Raw genomic sequence first — 13,718 nt, 5'->3', positions numbered from 1 at the left:
CCTATCGGCCCTAGGAAAGACCATCAACATGTATGGGTGTACTTGATTGGAAAAGATGGAGAGCTACCCATATCAGTTGAGAGTGTCTTCTAGAGGTATCAAGGAACTCAAACCATACCAAGAAAACATTCCCCAGACCATAATGCTGCCACCACCAGCTTGTTTATGTCCAACAATGATTGCTGGATTTTTGTTCTTGGCAGTTTCACGCCTGACACGCCAACATCCATCTATTCAATGGAGCTGAAAACATGTCTCATTGGAGAAGGCAACCCTTTGCCAATCGGTGAAAATTCAATGTTGGTACTCCTGTGCAAATTGCAGCCATTTTTCCAATGAATCCTTGTGAGCATGGGTGCAGTCACCAGCCGTCTTCTCCATTGCCCCTTTTGCAGGATTCACTGTACAGGTTGTTTTAGACACACATCTGGAAGTCTCCTGGTTCATAAGGACAGTGACTGCTCCATTGGTAGTGTTCCAATTGGCTCGCACCAACCTGTGCAGTCGACATTCACCTCTCACATTGATGGCTCGTGCTGCCCCACAATTATCACGCCGGGTTGTTGAAAAGGTTCCATTCGGCCACTCATGGCACACTTTAACCACAGCAGCCTGTGAACAGTTCACAAACTGAAATGCTCACCCTTGACCCAGTAACTGGTGATCATGCCTTTAGTTGTGGTAAGAGAGGTTAGCGTAACTGGTTTTAAGAAAGGTTTGGACAAGTTCCTAGAGGAAAAGTCTATAGTCTGTTATTGTCAAAGACAGGGGGGAAGCCACTGCTTGCCCTGGATTTGTAGTATGGAATATTGCAACTCCTTGGGTCTTGGGTTTTGGCCAGGTACTAGTGACCTGGATTGGCCACTGTGAGAACAGGTTACTGAGCTTGATGAACCATTGGTCTGACCCAGTAAGGCTATTCTTATGTTCTTATGTTCATTGGCTGATAAATCACACTTTATTCCCCATGACAGCCACGGTTGCTTTATTGGCAACTTGTTGGCATCCCACCTTTATATAGCAACGAAGTCTGCATGCGACATGTGCATTCCATTTATTGGCTGTGCATCCCTGACATCTGAGGTAGACAGCAATCATAATAATGTAACTCGACCATGTATATAAACATATAAATGTTAAAAAACATATTATATGGTGGATTGTGAAAGAGCATAAACTGCTGACAGATTCATTTACAGTCTAATATTAGTCTATCATGATTAAAATCAAGTAGTACATGCCTGACATATTCCAGTGTGACACATTGAGCTAAAGGAGATCTCATCCACATCTAATATTTAAACCTTAAGTATCCAATTTGGATGGGTCTTTTCTACCCCTCTGTTAGAACACTGTTCTAGCATTGTTGTTTCACTTAATTATGAAGTTCCTGAAACAGGCATCTGTCAGCATTGTTTATGCTCTTTGGCAATCCACCATATTGAATGGTTTTAACAATTTATATGTTTATGTATGTGTCTGAATAGTGAATGTGATTAAGAGGGGCAATTTAATAAAATATGGAAGCCATTAGAATCTTACAGTCACGCGCCTGTTAAACCATGATGATTCAGCTGAACAAGGTGTATGTCCATACTGTCCTTTTTGTTGTATCTATGACAGCATTATTGATTAATTGTTGTTTGTCATTATATCACTGTATTGTTTTGCTTTTTTTTTCTTCTCTACCTTTTCTTTTCTCATACATTTGGCTCATGTTATCTTATACTGTTGTATTCATTTATGTATGATCTATTTAAATGTCAATAAAAATAATTGAACTAAAAAAAAAGAAGGGCATTTTCGATATGATGTCTAAGTCTGAATTTGGACATTTTGTGAAGTACTTCCAAAACTCGGGTAGAGAAAATGATAATTTTCAAAAGCTCAAAACATCTATCTTATTTTTTTGAAAATGACCTTTCTAGATGTGTTGCAGTTGAGAATCTTTCCTACATGCTAAATAAATCATACAGTGGGGTGCTCTGTATCAAAAAGATATTTAAGTTTTGAAACAGTGACTTATCTTGGTCTTTGACATGATGACTATGGTAAGTTAGTCAATTTCTGTCATTGTACTAGTGTCTACTAGAGTGCCCTAGTGTCATAGTGTGTTGATTTAGGTAGGAATTTTTGTTATTTCATAGAGCAATAGTTCTGGTGGATCCCCAGCTAGTTGAATCTTCAGGATATCCTTAATGAATATGCATGAGAGAGATCAGCATGCATTGCCTCTATTACATGCAAATCTAATTTATGCGTATTAAACCTGACTAGCATATTAAACCTGACTCTGACAGATTTGGGAACCCCTGCCATAGGATGACATTTGATTTTATGCTATTTTTGTGCATGTGTTTTGTTTTGATTTTACTTTTACTTTTACTTGTTGGAAACATTTATTATGACCTAAATGCAAGTTGGGGTGTTCACACAAAAAGTAATCTGGAGCAATAGCCTTTTCTTAGTAACATAGTGACAGTAGACAGCAGATTAAAGGCTTATCTAGTGTGGCCAGATTACATGGGGAAAGTGTTAATAAATTAGATTACCTTTCTGGGTTCCTGTTTATTTTAAAATTAGACCTGAGGTACACCCTAAGAAATCTAAGATGCATATATTTTTCTTAAACCCCCCCAAAAAGAAAAATCCAACAGGTCTGCAGTAAAAGGCGAACACTAAAAACAAAGAAAGGATTGCAGAGTAGAACGTACAAGGTGCAGGAATCTTTATTAAAAATCTATATAAAATGATAATCCATAAAAACCGGCTCTCTTATACATGGAATGCGGACGCAACACGGTCCGTGTTTTGGAGAAACACTCCTTCCTCAGGGGTCCGGGATATCCGATGTATCACATAGAGAGAGTCATGTGGAGCGCACTGTTGTAGTCTAAAATAATCAAAATTTGTGAATCAAAGGCAAGAAGTTCTCCTTCCAGGCTAAAACACAGTGCGAATACTGCAACTGAAAGTGAAAAGATAAGTCAGAAATTGTGTTGCCACACACCTCACTTCCAGAGCTACTAAAATTCACTTATGTCATCCAGCTGTTTTAAATGGAAACACAGTAATATAGGAAATTGGTAATGCACCGTTTTCTCCATATGACTTGTAACTGTCCTTTAAACCATTATTAATACTATAAAATGCTGTTTCCCTGATTTCCACTGGTAAAGTGCTATTTTACCTATGGAAATAGTTTTGTTACCCTCTAAAATGTTACAATAATGCATAAGATTTTAAAATGTGTTCAAATTCAGTTGATTACCAACTGTGATGCACACAGTTCAGTTTATATTAGAAATGGAAGAATAAAATCCTGATGTTGAGAAGATGGTATATGCCACTACATAGCCCACATGCCTACATATTCATTCCACATGCACACAAACATCCTTTAAAGCAGGGATCTCAAAGTCCCTCCTTGAGGGCCGCAATCCAGTCGGGTTTTCAGGATTTCCCCAATGAATATGCATTGAAAGCAGTGCATGCAAATAGATCTCATGCATATTTATTGGGGAAATCCTGAAAACCCGACTGGAATGTGGCCCTCAAAGAGGGACTTTGAGACCCCTGCTTTAAAGCATGACTAAGGGTTCACTAAAGGCTCCTTCTTCTAAGATGTGCTAATGATTAGTGTGCGCTAAATGCTAAGAAGCCCATAGGTATAATATGGACTTGCGCCTCTGCAAAAGATAGCACTGGAAATTTAGGTCTAGAAAACCCTGGCATACATTTCCGATACCAATCTTAGTCATGAATTGCGCCTACATAGGTGCTTTAGGCCACCTAATGCCACTTTTGGTGTTAGCCACATCGATAGTGGCATTCGGCGGTCTAAAGCAGGGGACAATGGAAGACACTGACATGCCGGACCGCAAGAGATCACCTTGAGCAACATCTATCCATCCCTCGTTCCCATCCTGCACAGCAGAACCCTTCCGACTGCAAGGCCCCGACATACCTCCTTTCTGAAAAGCAGCAGCGGCGGCAACACTGCACAGGCTGCTTCGCTACCTTCCCTGGGGTCTTCCCTCTGCTGCTGCATCACTGATGACATCATTAGTGATGCGGCGGCAGAGGGAAGGCCCTGGCAGTGAAGCAGCCTGCTCAGTGTTGCCGCCACTGCTGCTTTTCAGAACGGAGGTATGTCGGGGCCTTATGGTCAGAGGGTCATTGGGGTTCTGCTGCATGTGGAGGATGGGAGGGACAGAAGGAAAGGTGCTGCGCAGGGAGATCGGTTGGCAGGGTCCTGCTGCACGGGGGGGGTGGGGGGGAATGAGAGGAAGAGATGGAAAGATACCTGATTAAGTCTTCAGTGATGCGGTGGCAGCCTGTTCAGTTCTGCTGCCGCTGGTGTTCGGAACAGAGATATGTCGGCCTTGTGGTAGGAGAATCAGCGGGATTCCTCTGTGCGGGATGGAAAGACATTGCGCAAGGGGATCTCTTGCGGTCCGGCATTTTCATTGTCTTCCATTGTCCCTAGATGGTATCATCTGGTTGCAGGAAAACAGGGCTCCCACTGATTCTGCATTATGGTGAGTTTAATTTCTATTGTGATATTATAACTTAATAATAATTATAATATAAATGCAATATATATTGTGTATAAAACTGCCCCGAATCCTCCCCATCTTACCGGTCCCTGGAAAAATTTGCTTCTATAAAAGCGGTCGTTGATGTCAAAAAGATTGGGGACCACTAGTCTAAAGCACCTATATAGGTGCGAGTCCAGCGTGTATTAGGCTTTGTCATTTTAAATGGCATTTGTTAATTAACCTAGGTGCCCTTAGGGTACTATTTCTAGAATTTCCTCCTTAGCTCTCACTAATCTTTGGTGCACCTTAGAAAAAGGACCCCATTAAGGCTTTTAAAACCCCAATATCTAGTTGTTAGGCCTTAAGTGTCAAAAGGTAAATGTGTTGATCCTGAAGCATGTCACTATGAAACTTCTATCATGGAATTATTTTTTGTGTTTGTGTGATCTCACATGTTGCTTTCTGACAATTGCTTTAATAACTCAAGAGATTAGGTTGATAAGTGCTATAAGGCAGAAAAGTACTGCCATCATGCTCTGTTTAGCACACTAACTAAGCCTCTAGTGATTTCATTTGATACTCAGTACTAGGGCTTTTTAATTGTACTTTAGGGTTAGAGCTGATATCATTTTGCAGTTATCAACTTTTATGACTTAGAATATTTTAATTAAAAATGTAACTTTTGTAAATTATAAATAGTGATAAATAATAATCCTGCACTATTTACTAGCTTCTCCTGCGATCTGCTTCGAATCCGTGCATGCAAAGTAGGGAGGGACGCGATTTACCAAACAAATTTGGGACACCGATTGGACTGGCCGATCAAGAATAGACGCGACTGCTGGGGACCAGTTGCATACGTCTCTGCCGACTCTCCTGCTCCATTGCCGCCCTGCACTCTGCCCCGATCTTCCACTGCCGCCCTGCACTCTGCCCCCGGAAGTTTTTTCCCTGCCCTGCTTTCTCCCCCGGTCAGTTAATAATAACGCTTATGCCTTTCATCTGCAGAGACCTACAGAGTCATCTGCATGACTTTACAGAGAAAAGCCGAGGCGTCGTACCAAAAAACCCCGCATTGTCCGAGCCTGAGCACACAGGCTGCTCGATTGAGCTCAGGGCCCTTAAGTGAAGGGAGGTCGCAGCTCGGAGCTCAGGTCATTTGTACTGCTCCGCCAGCCTTATAACTGGGACGTGTTTCTTAGCTCTTGGCTGTCTTTAAAGCAGGTTTAATTGCTGGAAGTGCACAATGGCGTGTCTTTCAGTGCTTATTGGGCAAGCTGACATGTCCTTTCTGCTCCCCCTGTCTCTGCTGCCTTCCCTGCAGTGCAGCTCCCTCGCACTGCAGGGAAGGTGGCAGAGAACAGGAGAGTCTGGGCGGAAAGAGCAGGGCTTGGAAGGGGAGAGCAGGAGAGTCAGCGCAAGTGAAATAAAGTTAAATTTTTTTTTTTTTAAAGTCACAACTGGACGGGCTAGATGCATGCGTTGGGATTGCAGACCTGCGATCCATGCCGGCAGATGGGGGTGTTCCTCTGATTGTCCCCATCTGCATATTAGAGTTTAGGGAATTCATCAGACCTACCCGGATTGGGCCCGATCGGGCAGGTTCATGAATCTAGCCCTAAGTTGGAAAGGGGAATGATAAAAAAGAAGCAGTTTTGAATACTGTTCTCTCAAAGCAGTTCAGTGGAAACATAGCTTACCCTTTGAGAACTGATGCATCTGTGGGTTAATGGGCTTTATATTGGTTTGAGACATGCAGCCTTTAAGATAAGTTTCTAAACTGCTTTGATGTGGTCTCATTCGAAGATCACTGTAGAGAATTTTGTAAACTAACCACACCAGATGTTGGTAATAGCTGTAACAACGTGAGTCACTTCTTTGATTTTAGTTAGTAATGTACCATATTTTGTTTTAACATTGTAGTATTGCAAACTATATTGTGATTTCTTAGGTTTTGAAATATTTTGCACAGCTTAATAAAGACATCTTAATATAAAATCTTTCAAATAAGATCTCTGTAAGCTACTTTTAGTGGTGCTCTCAATTGTCTAACTTACTAATACAGTGGTACCTCGGTTTACGAGTGCACCGGTTTGCGAGTGTTTTGCAAGACGAGCAAAACATTTGCAAACTTGGTGCCTCGTAAACCGAGCGCGCCTTGATTTGCGAGCACCCCCCCTGCGAACCGGCACCCTCTCCCTCGCAATCCGGCACCCCCCAGCCGCCATCCGGCACCCCTCCCCCACCGCGACCTGAGGTCCTCCCAACCCACCCGAACCCTCTTCTACTTTGATGTAGCCTCCGCACCTGCACCAGCATGTCCTGTGCTGTGCTGTGCTGTGCCAGTGCCCGAAAATCTGCCTCCGGTGCTGGGCCTTGAGCATGCGCACATGCTCAAGGCCCAGCACCGGAGGCAAATTTTCGGGCACCGGCACAGCACAGCACAGGACATGCTGGTGCAGGTGTGGAGGCTACATCAAAGTAAGAAGAGGGTTCGGGTGGGTTGGGGGGACCTCAGGTCGCGGCGGGGGGGTGCCCGATGGCGGCGGGGGGGGTGCCGGTTCAGGGGGGGATCTTCGGGGGGAGCAATGCCGATTCTCGTGGGGGGGGGGAGCAGCGCTGCTGGCCTCGGGAGGTGGAGGGTGGGAACCTATCAAAGCGAGTTTCCATTATTTCCTATGGGGAAACTCACTTTGATAAACGAGCATTTTGGATTACGAGCATGCTCCTGGAACGGATTATGCTCGTAATCCAAGGTACCACTGTATCAGGAAAAAGAATTAAAAATAGTCCTCAACAGACATTGAACAGGTTGAGATTGCTTTACCTATCAAAGCGAGTTTCCATTATTTCCTATGGGGAAACTTGCTTTGATAAACGAGCATTTTGGATTACGAGCATGCTCCTGGAACGGATTATGCTCGTAATCCAAGGTACCACTGTATAAGGAAAAAGAATTAAAAATAGTCCTCAACAGACATTGAACAGGTTGAGATTGCTTTACGCTCCCCCTCCCATTCTGTTATGAGGGTCATTTCATAAATAATGCACACTTTTTTTTTTTTTTTAATTTACATGGTTTTTTTTTCCAAGTATTTGTTTACAGTCCTTCAATATAATCTCCTTGCTTTGCAATGACTGAGTCTCAACGTCCGAGAAGCTTCATTATTCCATCCAAGACACCGTTTTTGTCCAGTTGCCGAATGGCTAGGATACCGGCGGAAAAAAGCTCTTCCAGAGATGCAAAACGATATCCACGCATAAGTTGTTTCAACTTTGGAAAAAGGGGGAAAAAACATACACATCCGGAGGGGGGTTTGGGTACATTTTGGAATTGGTTAGGAGGTATGTTTAGGTTGTTTATAGGTATTTATTTATGTATTGATTAATTGATGGAAGGGTGGGAGGAAATAATTTTTTGTCTATAATTTGTGTAAGTTTATTGTGCTTTAATTTTAATATTCTATGTAAATTTACTAATTATTGTGCACAACTGTAGTTTTTAAAATGAATAAAGAATTTTTTTTTTATTTTAAAGAAATAGGTCGAAGTCTGGTGGACTCATGTCTGGACTGTAGGGAGCATGATGTAACACCTCCCAGCCGTATTTGCGTAGTTTTTCAATAACGACATTCCCTATGTACGGGTGAGCATTGTCGTGAAGAATGAGTGGCCCAGCCGAGAACAACTGAGGTCGGGTTTTGTGCATTTTTATGCGCATTTTTTGCAAAAAATCATGATAATACACTGCTGTGACACTTCTTCCACATGGAACTTTGTCTGTAGTGATGATACCTTCATGATCATAAACAAAAATCATCATTTGTTTGACTTTTGAGCTCGTCGAAATTTTTTTGGCCTTGGGGAAGATGGAGCTCTCCACTCATCATTGAAAAACTACACAAATACGGCTGATAGATATAAGTGCTGTTTTTTTCAGGCAACTTGTTATGCAATTTTTGTATGCACTGTTTTTAGAATGAAAATGAATAAAGATATATATATATATATATATATATTTTAAAAACTGTGCATTATTCTAGCAGTCTTACCACAAAGAAGTAAGTTTATATGAAGCAAGAAAACACATTAGATTCACAAGCCCATATGCAACTCCAGGGCCTGATTTATGAAAAAGATTTTTTCTGTTTCCATTTTATTTTATTTTGGGGGGAGAGGGGGTAGGCTTAGTGTTTCTGGTCTCTAGTCAACAATGGTTTGTTCGTGTACCTCTATATATTGTAGTCTTATAGATACTACTGTGAAATAGTTGTTAGAAGGTTGGATTCATAGAACAACATCAGATTGCAATATACGGTAGCTTTATAATATTACATACAACAAAATGACAGAAAAGTATATGAAGCCAGTGAATGGAAATCAAGATAACAATCCTTTCTTATGTTATAAATTAACAAACTTAAGGTGTAATTATTTCAGTACATACTCTTTATTGTATATAACAAATTGTTCTATTGAGCAAGTGGAAATACTTTCTATCTAATCAGCATAGGTTTATATTGATATCCAATGTAAATTTATAAATATAGACTTCACTGCATAGCTGGCAACCTAACCTACCATTTTTCTTGATTTGTATTCAGATTGCAAGCTATGTTTTTTGCAAGGACAATCGAAGATAGATTTACTTTAGATTCATGTTTTTATCTTGTTGTCAGGACAACACCAGCAAAAGCAGAGACAGCTAGATGAGGGTACTTGATAAAAGCAACTATTTAATTTGACATTTTCTTCTTTGATGGTTGCACTTATTTAATTGAATTTAGAACAGTCAAGTGATCACTGTAGGTGAGAGAGTTTGTCAGAACTCCTAGTTTAATACAAGCTTGATAAATGTACAGATCTGATGTATTTCTTTCCCCCCTAAAATGTGCTAATTTTTTCAAAGCTATTTAAATGCAATGCAGTCATATTGTGTCACAGCTCAGGAGCTGAAGCATCTGCACAAGGTCATGTAAGATGCAGAAAAATGTTGTATATATTAAAGTGCTTGTGTTTATTATGAAAAAATTCAGCAGAAGGAGCCTTGTTGTAAGCCAGTAATCATTTTCTAATGTGATTTTATGGAGAGGGTTGATTTAATTCAAAGTGAGATTAACATAAAGGGCTATGTAAGATGATCACTAGAAAGACGAAAGTTGAGAGCAGTGTGCTTCAACCAGAACACTGTGAAAGTGGTGGGAGAGGAGATTAGCAGAGATGTGTGGCTCAGGGCTCCTGGTCAAGCCAGGAGGTCCCAACCCATCAATTGCCTAGAGACCCAGGTGGTCCATCTCGCCTTGCAGAAGTTTCAGTCACCTCTGGAAGGGAGAGTGGTCAGACAATGCCATGGCCATGGCATATGTCAGCAAGCAGGGTAGTACCTAGAGGCAAGTGAGTCTCTGTCAGTGGGCAGACATGCATCTTGTCACAAACCCGACACTGGAGTTAGGTTTGTGCCAGGAAAAAGACAAAAACCCCTAAACTTTAGGAGAGCTGATCAATGTGGTAGCCCTTCCAGCAGCAGACAGCAAGACTCTAGCCCTTATGAAAGTGCCCAAGAGCAGGAGCCCTGGGGGAGGGGAAGCAGGATAAGTTGATTAACTTCCCTAAGCCTAAAGCAGCCCCTAGCAAAATGCACCCTAGTAGGCAGGCTCTTAATCAGGCTAGCACTCAGCTGCTGAAGCTAATTGAGCAGCAGCAGAAGGCTCAGCCCATCCCCCACTCAGGTTAGGGCGTGGCTTTCTCAGGTCTGGTCAAAGCCAGCAGAGCAAGCTTGGAAGAGGCAGTCTGGATCCAGCAGTGGAAGGAGACTCTTGGCCAACAAATGAGATCGAGATGGAAGACTTGGAAGCTGTTCCCTTGGTGAACCAGCCGGTCTGCTCTCAGTCTGAAGAAGAGATGGACACTTACCTGGAACCTGAGGAAGCGCCCATGGAACTAAGCTAAGTTTGATTTTGGCTTTTTGGATTGCTGACTGTGTTTTGTTTTTTGAATGCTGAGACTTGTGCTGGGAGAGTGAGCATTACCCAGCTCACTACTGAGGGACTGTGCAAGCTTTCAGAGGAAGTATGTTTTGTTTTTCTTTCCTCTGTTTGGAGAACTGTGCCACTGAATGTTAGTGGGAATTGTGGGGAGAATCCACAGAAGATCCTTGGGCTGGGATTGTGGGGCCAGTATTGGCAGCGTTTAATTGTGGATTCAGCAATTCCCCATCTCCACCAGTTAATTGAAGCTGGTTGAAGAGGCCTGATTGAAGCTAGGCAACTACAGTGTGCTTTATTGAAGGCAATGAACTTTTATGATTGACTGCTACAAAGACTGTGCTAGTTGATCCACTCCTGTTTTTGCAGTTGTTCTTTTCTTTTGTGAACAAGCTGAATAAGGACTGTAATACTTACCTGAGGAAAGGCTGAGTGCAGTCTCATGTAGGACTAAGTCCTGTTTGCATTTGTTTCTTTTGGTTTTGCCTTTACCTTTGAAGCATTAGCCACCTGGCTGAAGGAAGCTGGGTTAGGCATTAAAGACTTATTATTTTGAGGAGAACCAGGCTGTGCTGAACTTTATTTTTGCTCCTCATATTAACACCAGCAGGGCCTTCAACCCGTGAAGGCACGCCAGGGACTGTGTTTTGCACACCTCCCGGTAGCCATTCTGACTACTCGGTACCGGGGGTGCGACAATCTACAGGCTCTCTCAGCATTCCACATTGTGGGCAAAGACAATACGCAAGCAGACTTTCACAGTCACTCTCCTGGATCTGGGATAATAGGAACTGAGGCTAGGGGGCCTTTCAGCTCATGGACTACTGGGAGCTTCCTCAGTTTGACTTGATGGTTCCCAGTGCCAATATAAAGGTGGAGCACTTTTTCAGTCACCAGAGGGACCAGGCCTCTTGGGGGATAGATGCCATAGTTCAGTTTTCTAATAGTGGATCTTCTTTGTCTTCCCTTCATGGCCTCTCATTGGCTGTTTGTTGCGCAGGATTGCATGTCATCCTCATCTGATCTTGCTGATGGCACCAAATTGACCTCACAAACCTTGGTATGTGAATCTCTGACATCTACCAGTGCCCACGAGTGAGACTGCTTCAAGAATGGGTAGTAGAGATGGAAGGTCCAGAGGCGTTAGTCGGGTGCTCAGCATGCACAGCCTGGCTCCTATTTGCAATATCCTTCACGCAATAAAAAACAAAACACAGGACACTATGCTCGCCTCTGTGAGCCTGCAGGGATGGGAGCTTGCTGCTCATTCTCTTTAGTGTTTGCCCTGTCCGCGTCTCTCATTCAACTCCCCGTTAGCAGAAGCCCCTGCCTGGCCCTCCCCCACCCCTCCCGTACATGCCAACCAACCTGCCCGGTCAAGCCGCAGAGCGTCGCTCCCTTCGCCACCCATGGACTAAAGTGCTTCTCTCCCCAGCCGACCGTACCAGTCGCTCCCCCCACCCTCCTTCCACACGCCTGCGCTGCGGCCCTCTCGGAGTCAACGGAAGAGAGGTAAGCGGAGAGCAAAGAAGAGGCGCTGGTAGACAAACCGAGGGGAGAGGGGGGGTCCTAGGCTTTTTCCTCCCTCCACTGCGGCGGGAGCCTGAGCCGGCATAGACGGTTGAGGGGGGAAGGTTGTGGTCGGAGCTGCTAGGCTGCAGCGGATGGGGAGTGTGATGGGGCGAGCGCCTCTTCCCCCCCCTCCGCCCCCCAACAACCAACTTCAGATTTGAGTTTGTCCGTCTTCCACTGTGCCGAGCCCTTTTCGGCGTCTGCCCTCTGCCGAATCCCGGGCCTGCTCTCCTTCCCATAAGTGCCGGTTCCTCACTCCGCGCCATCTAGCGCATGCGCACTCGTGCTGCCACAGCGTGACAGATCAGGGAACACGTGGTGCGAGTGCGCATGCGCGCTTAGCGTTTTATTATTATAGATATTACATAAGTACAATATGGTAATTATGAATTGAAGAAGCTGGTAATCATTTTGAATATTCCTAAAGTACTGTCGGCAATTTAGATATTTATACTCCTGTATTTTTATAGTTTTGTAGCTCCTTTTTCTGGAGCCATATGGTAACCCTACTTTAGGGACATCCATATGCTTCAAAAATAAGCACCATAATAACATTAATAACTAATTATAGTAGATGATGGCAGATAAAGGCCTGCATAGTACATCCAGTCTGCTCAACAGACACATTCTTTATCAATTGATAACATTGCTGGATTGTTAGTTTAATCATTAAAGAACAACATTGTGCTTCTTAAATTCAATTTAAGATGTCCTCTCCTCCCCTACTGAGTTATACAGCACCCTCGATCATACATTCAATATGATTGTGGTATAAAATATGTATACTTGATCCAAGCTTATAAATCCATGTTATAGCATAAATGTCACAACGGCACTATGAAACCACAACTGGCTCTAAAATAAATTAAAATTGTCTAAATGTATGTTTTGCTTGACAATAGTGGACTACCATTGGAGATCCCCAGGATCCACTTCAAATGTGCGTGTCTGGCCTACAAGATCCTACATGGCATCCTTCCTGCCGTTATCCCTCTATCCTGGAACTCCCCAACCCCTACTTCCTCCAGATCCTCCCAAATTTTTAAACTATCCTTCCCTTCCATAAAAGGTATTTCCCATGTAGGCAAACTTGGGTCATCCCTCCCCTTTAGAATCACTGAGTTCTGGAATAACCTCACCTCCCCTCCCCTCTCCGAACCTCAAGCTCCCTCCAACTCTTCCGCAAACACCTAAAAACCTGCTATTCTCAAAACTGTAACACTTCCCCCCTCTTAGGCCTCTCACCTTCCCCCTTTACACCTAACTCTTTAATCTCTCCACTGTAGTTCCTCTCTCATCTTTCTTCCTGTAAACCGTGTCGAGCTCCGCATTCGTGGAGATGGTGCGGTATATAAACCCAAGGTTTAGTTTAGTTTAGATTCAGAGTCACATTAAAAAGTATATTTTTGTGTTAAATCATGTCAATTCTGAACATTCACTGAGTTTTGTCCACATAAATTAGTAATCATTAGTTTCTATTTACCAACTCCCAAATAATATGTATGGTGCCTACAAAATTGACATTGATTAGATTGGCGCTTAGGTTTAGGAACCGTACATGTCACTAACATTTAAGCATACCTATTTAGGCCAATGAAAATCAGGCCTAGATAGCTGTGCC

General features: G+C 43.1%; 1 protein-coding gene across 5 annotated transcripts in view; it reads left to right on the top strand.

Annotated features, from left to right (window-relative positions):
• ZBTB43 (zinc finger and BTB domain containing 43) overlaps positions 1 to 13,718 on the top strand; it is a 116,018-nt gene that overhangs the window by 23,995 nt on the left and 78,305 nt on the right. The window lies entirely within an intron of this gene.

Source organism: Geotrypetes seraphini, chromosome 10, assembly GCF_902459505.1.
Source record: "Geotrypetes seraphini chromosome 10, aGeoSer1.1, whole genome shotgun sequence".
Classification (NCBI taxonomy): Eukaryota; Metazoa; Chordata; class Amphibia; order Gymnophiona; family Dermophiidae; genus Geotrypetes; species Geotrypetes seraphini.
Note: the sequence above shows the minus strand (reverse complement) of the source record. Positions and strands in the feature narration are given on the sequence as shown.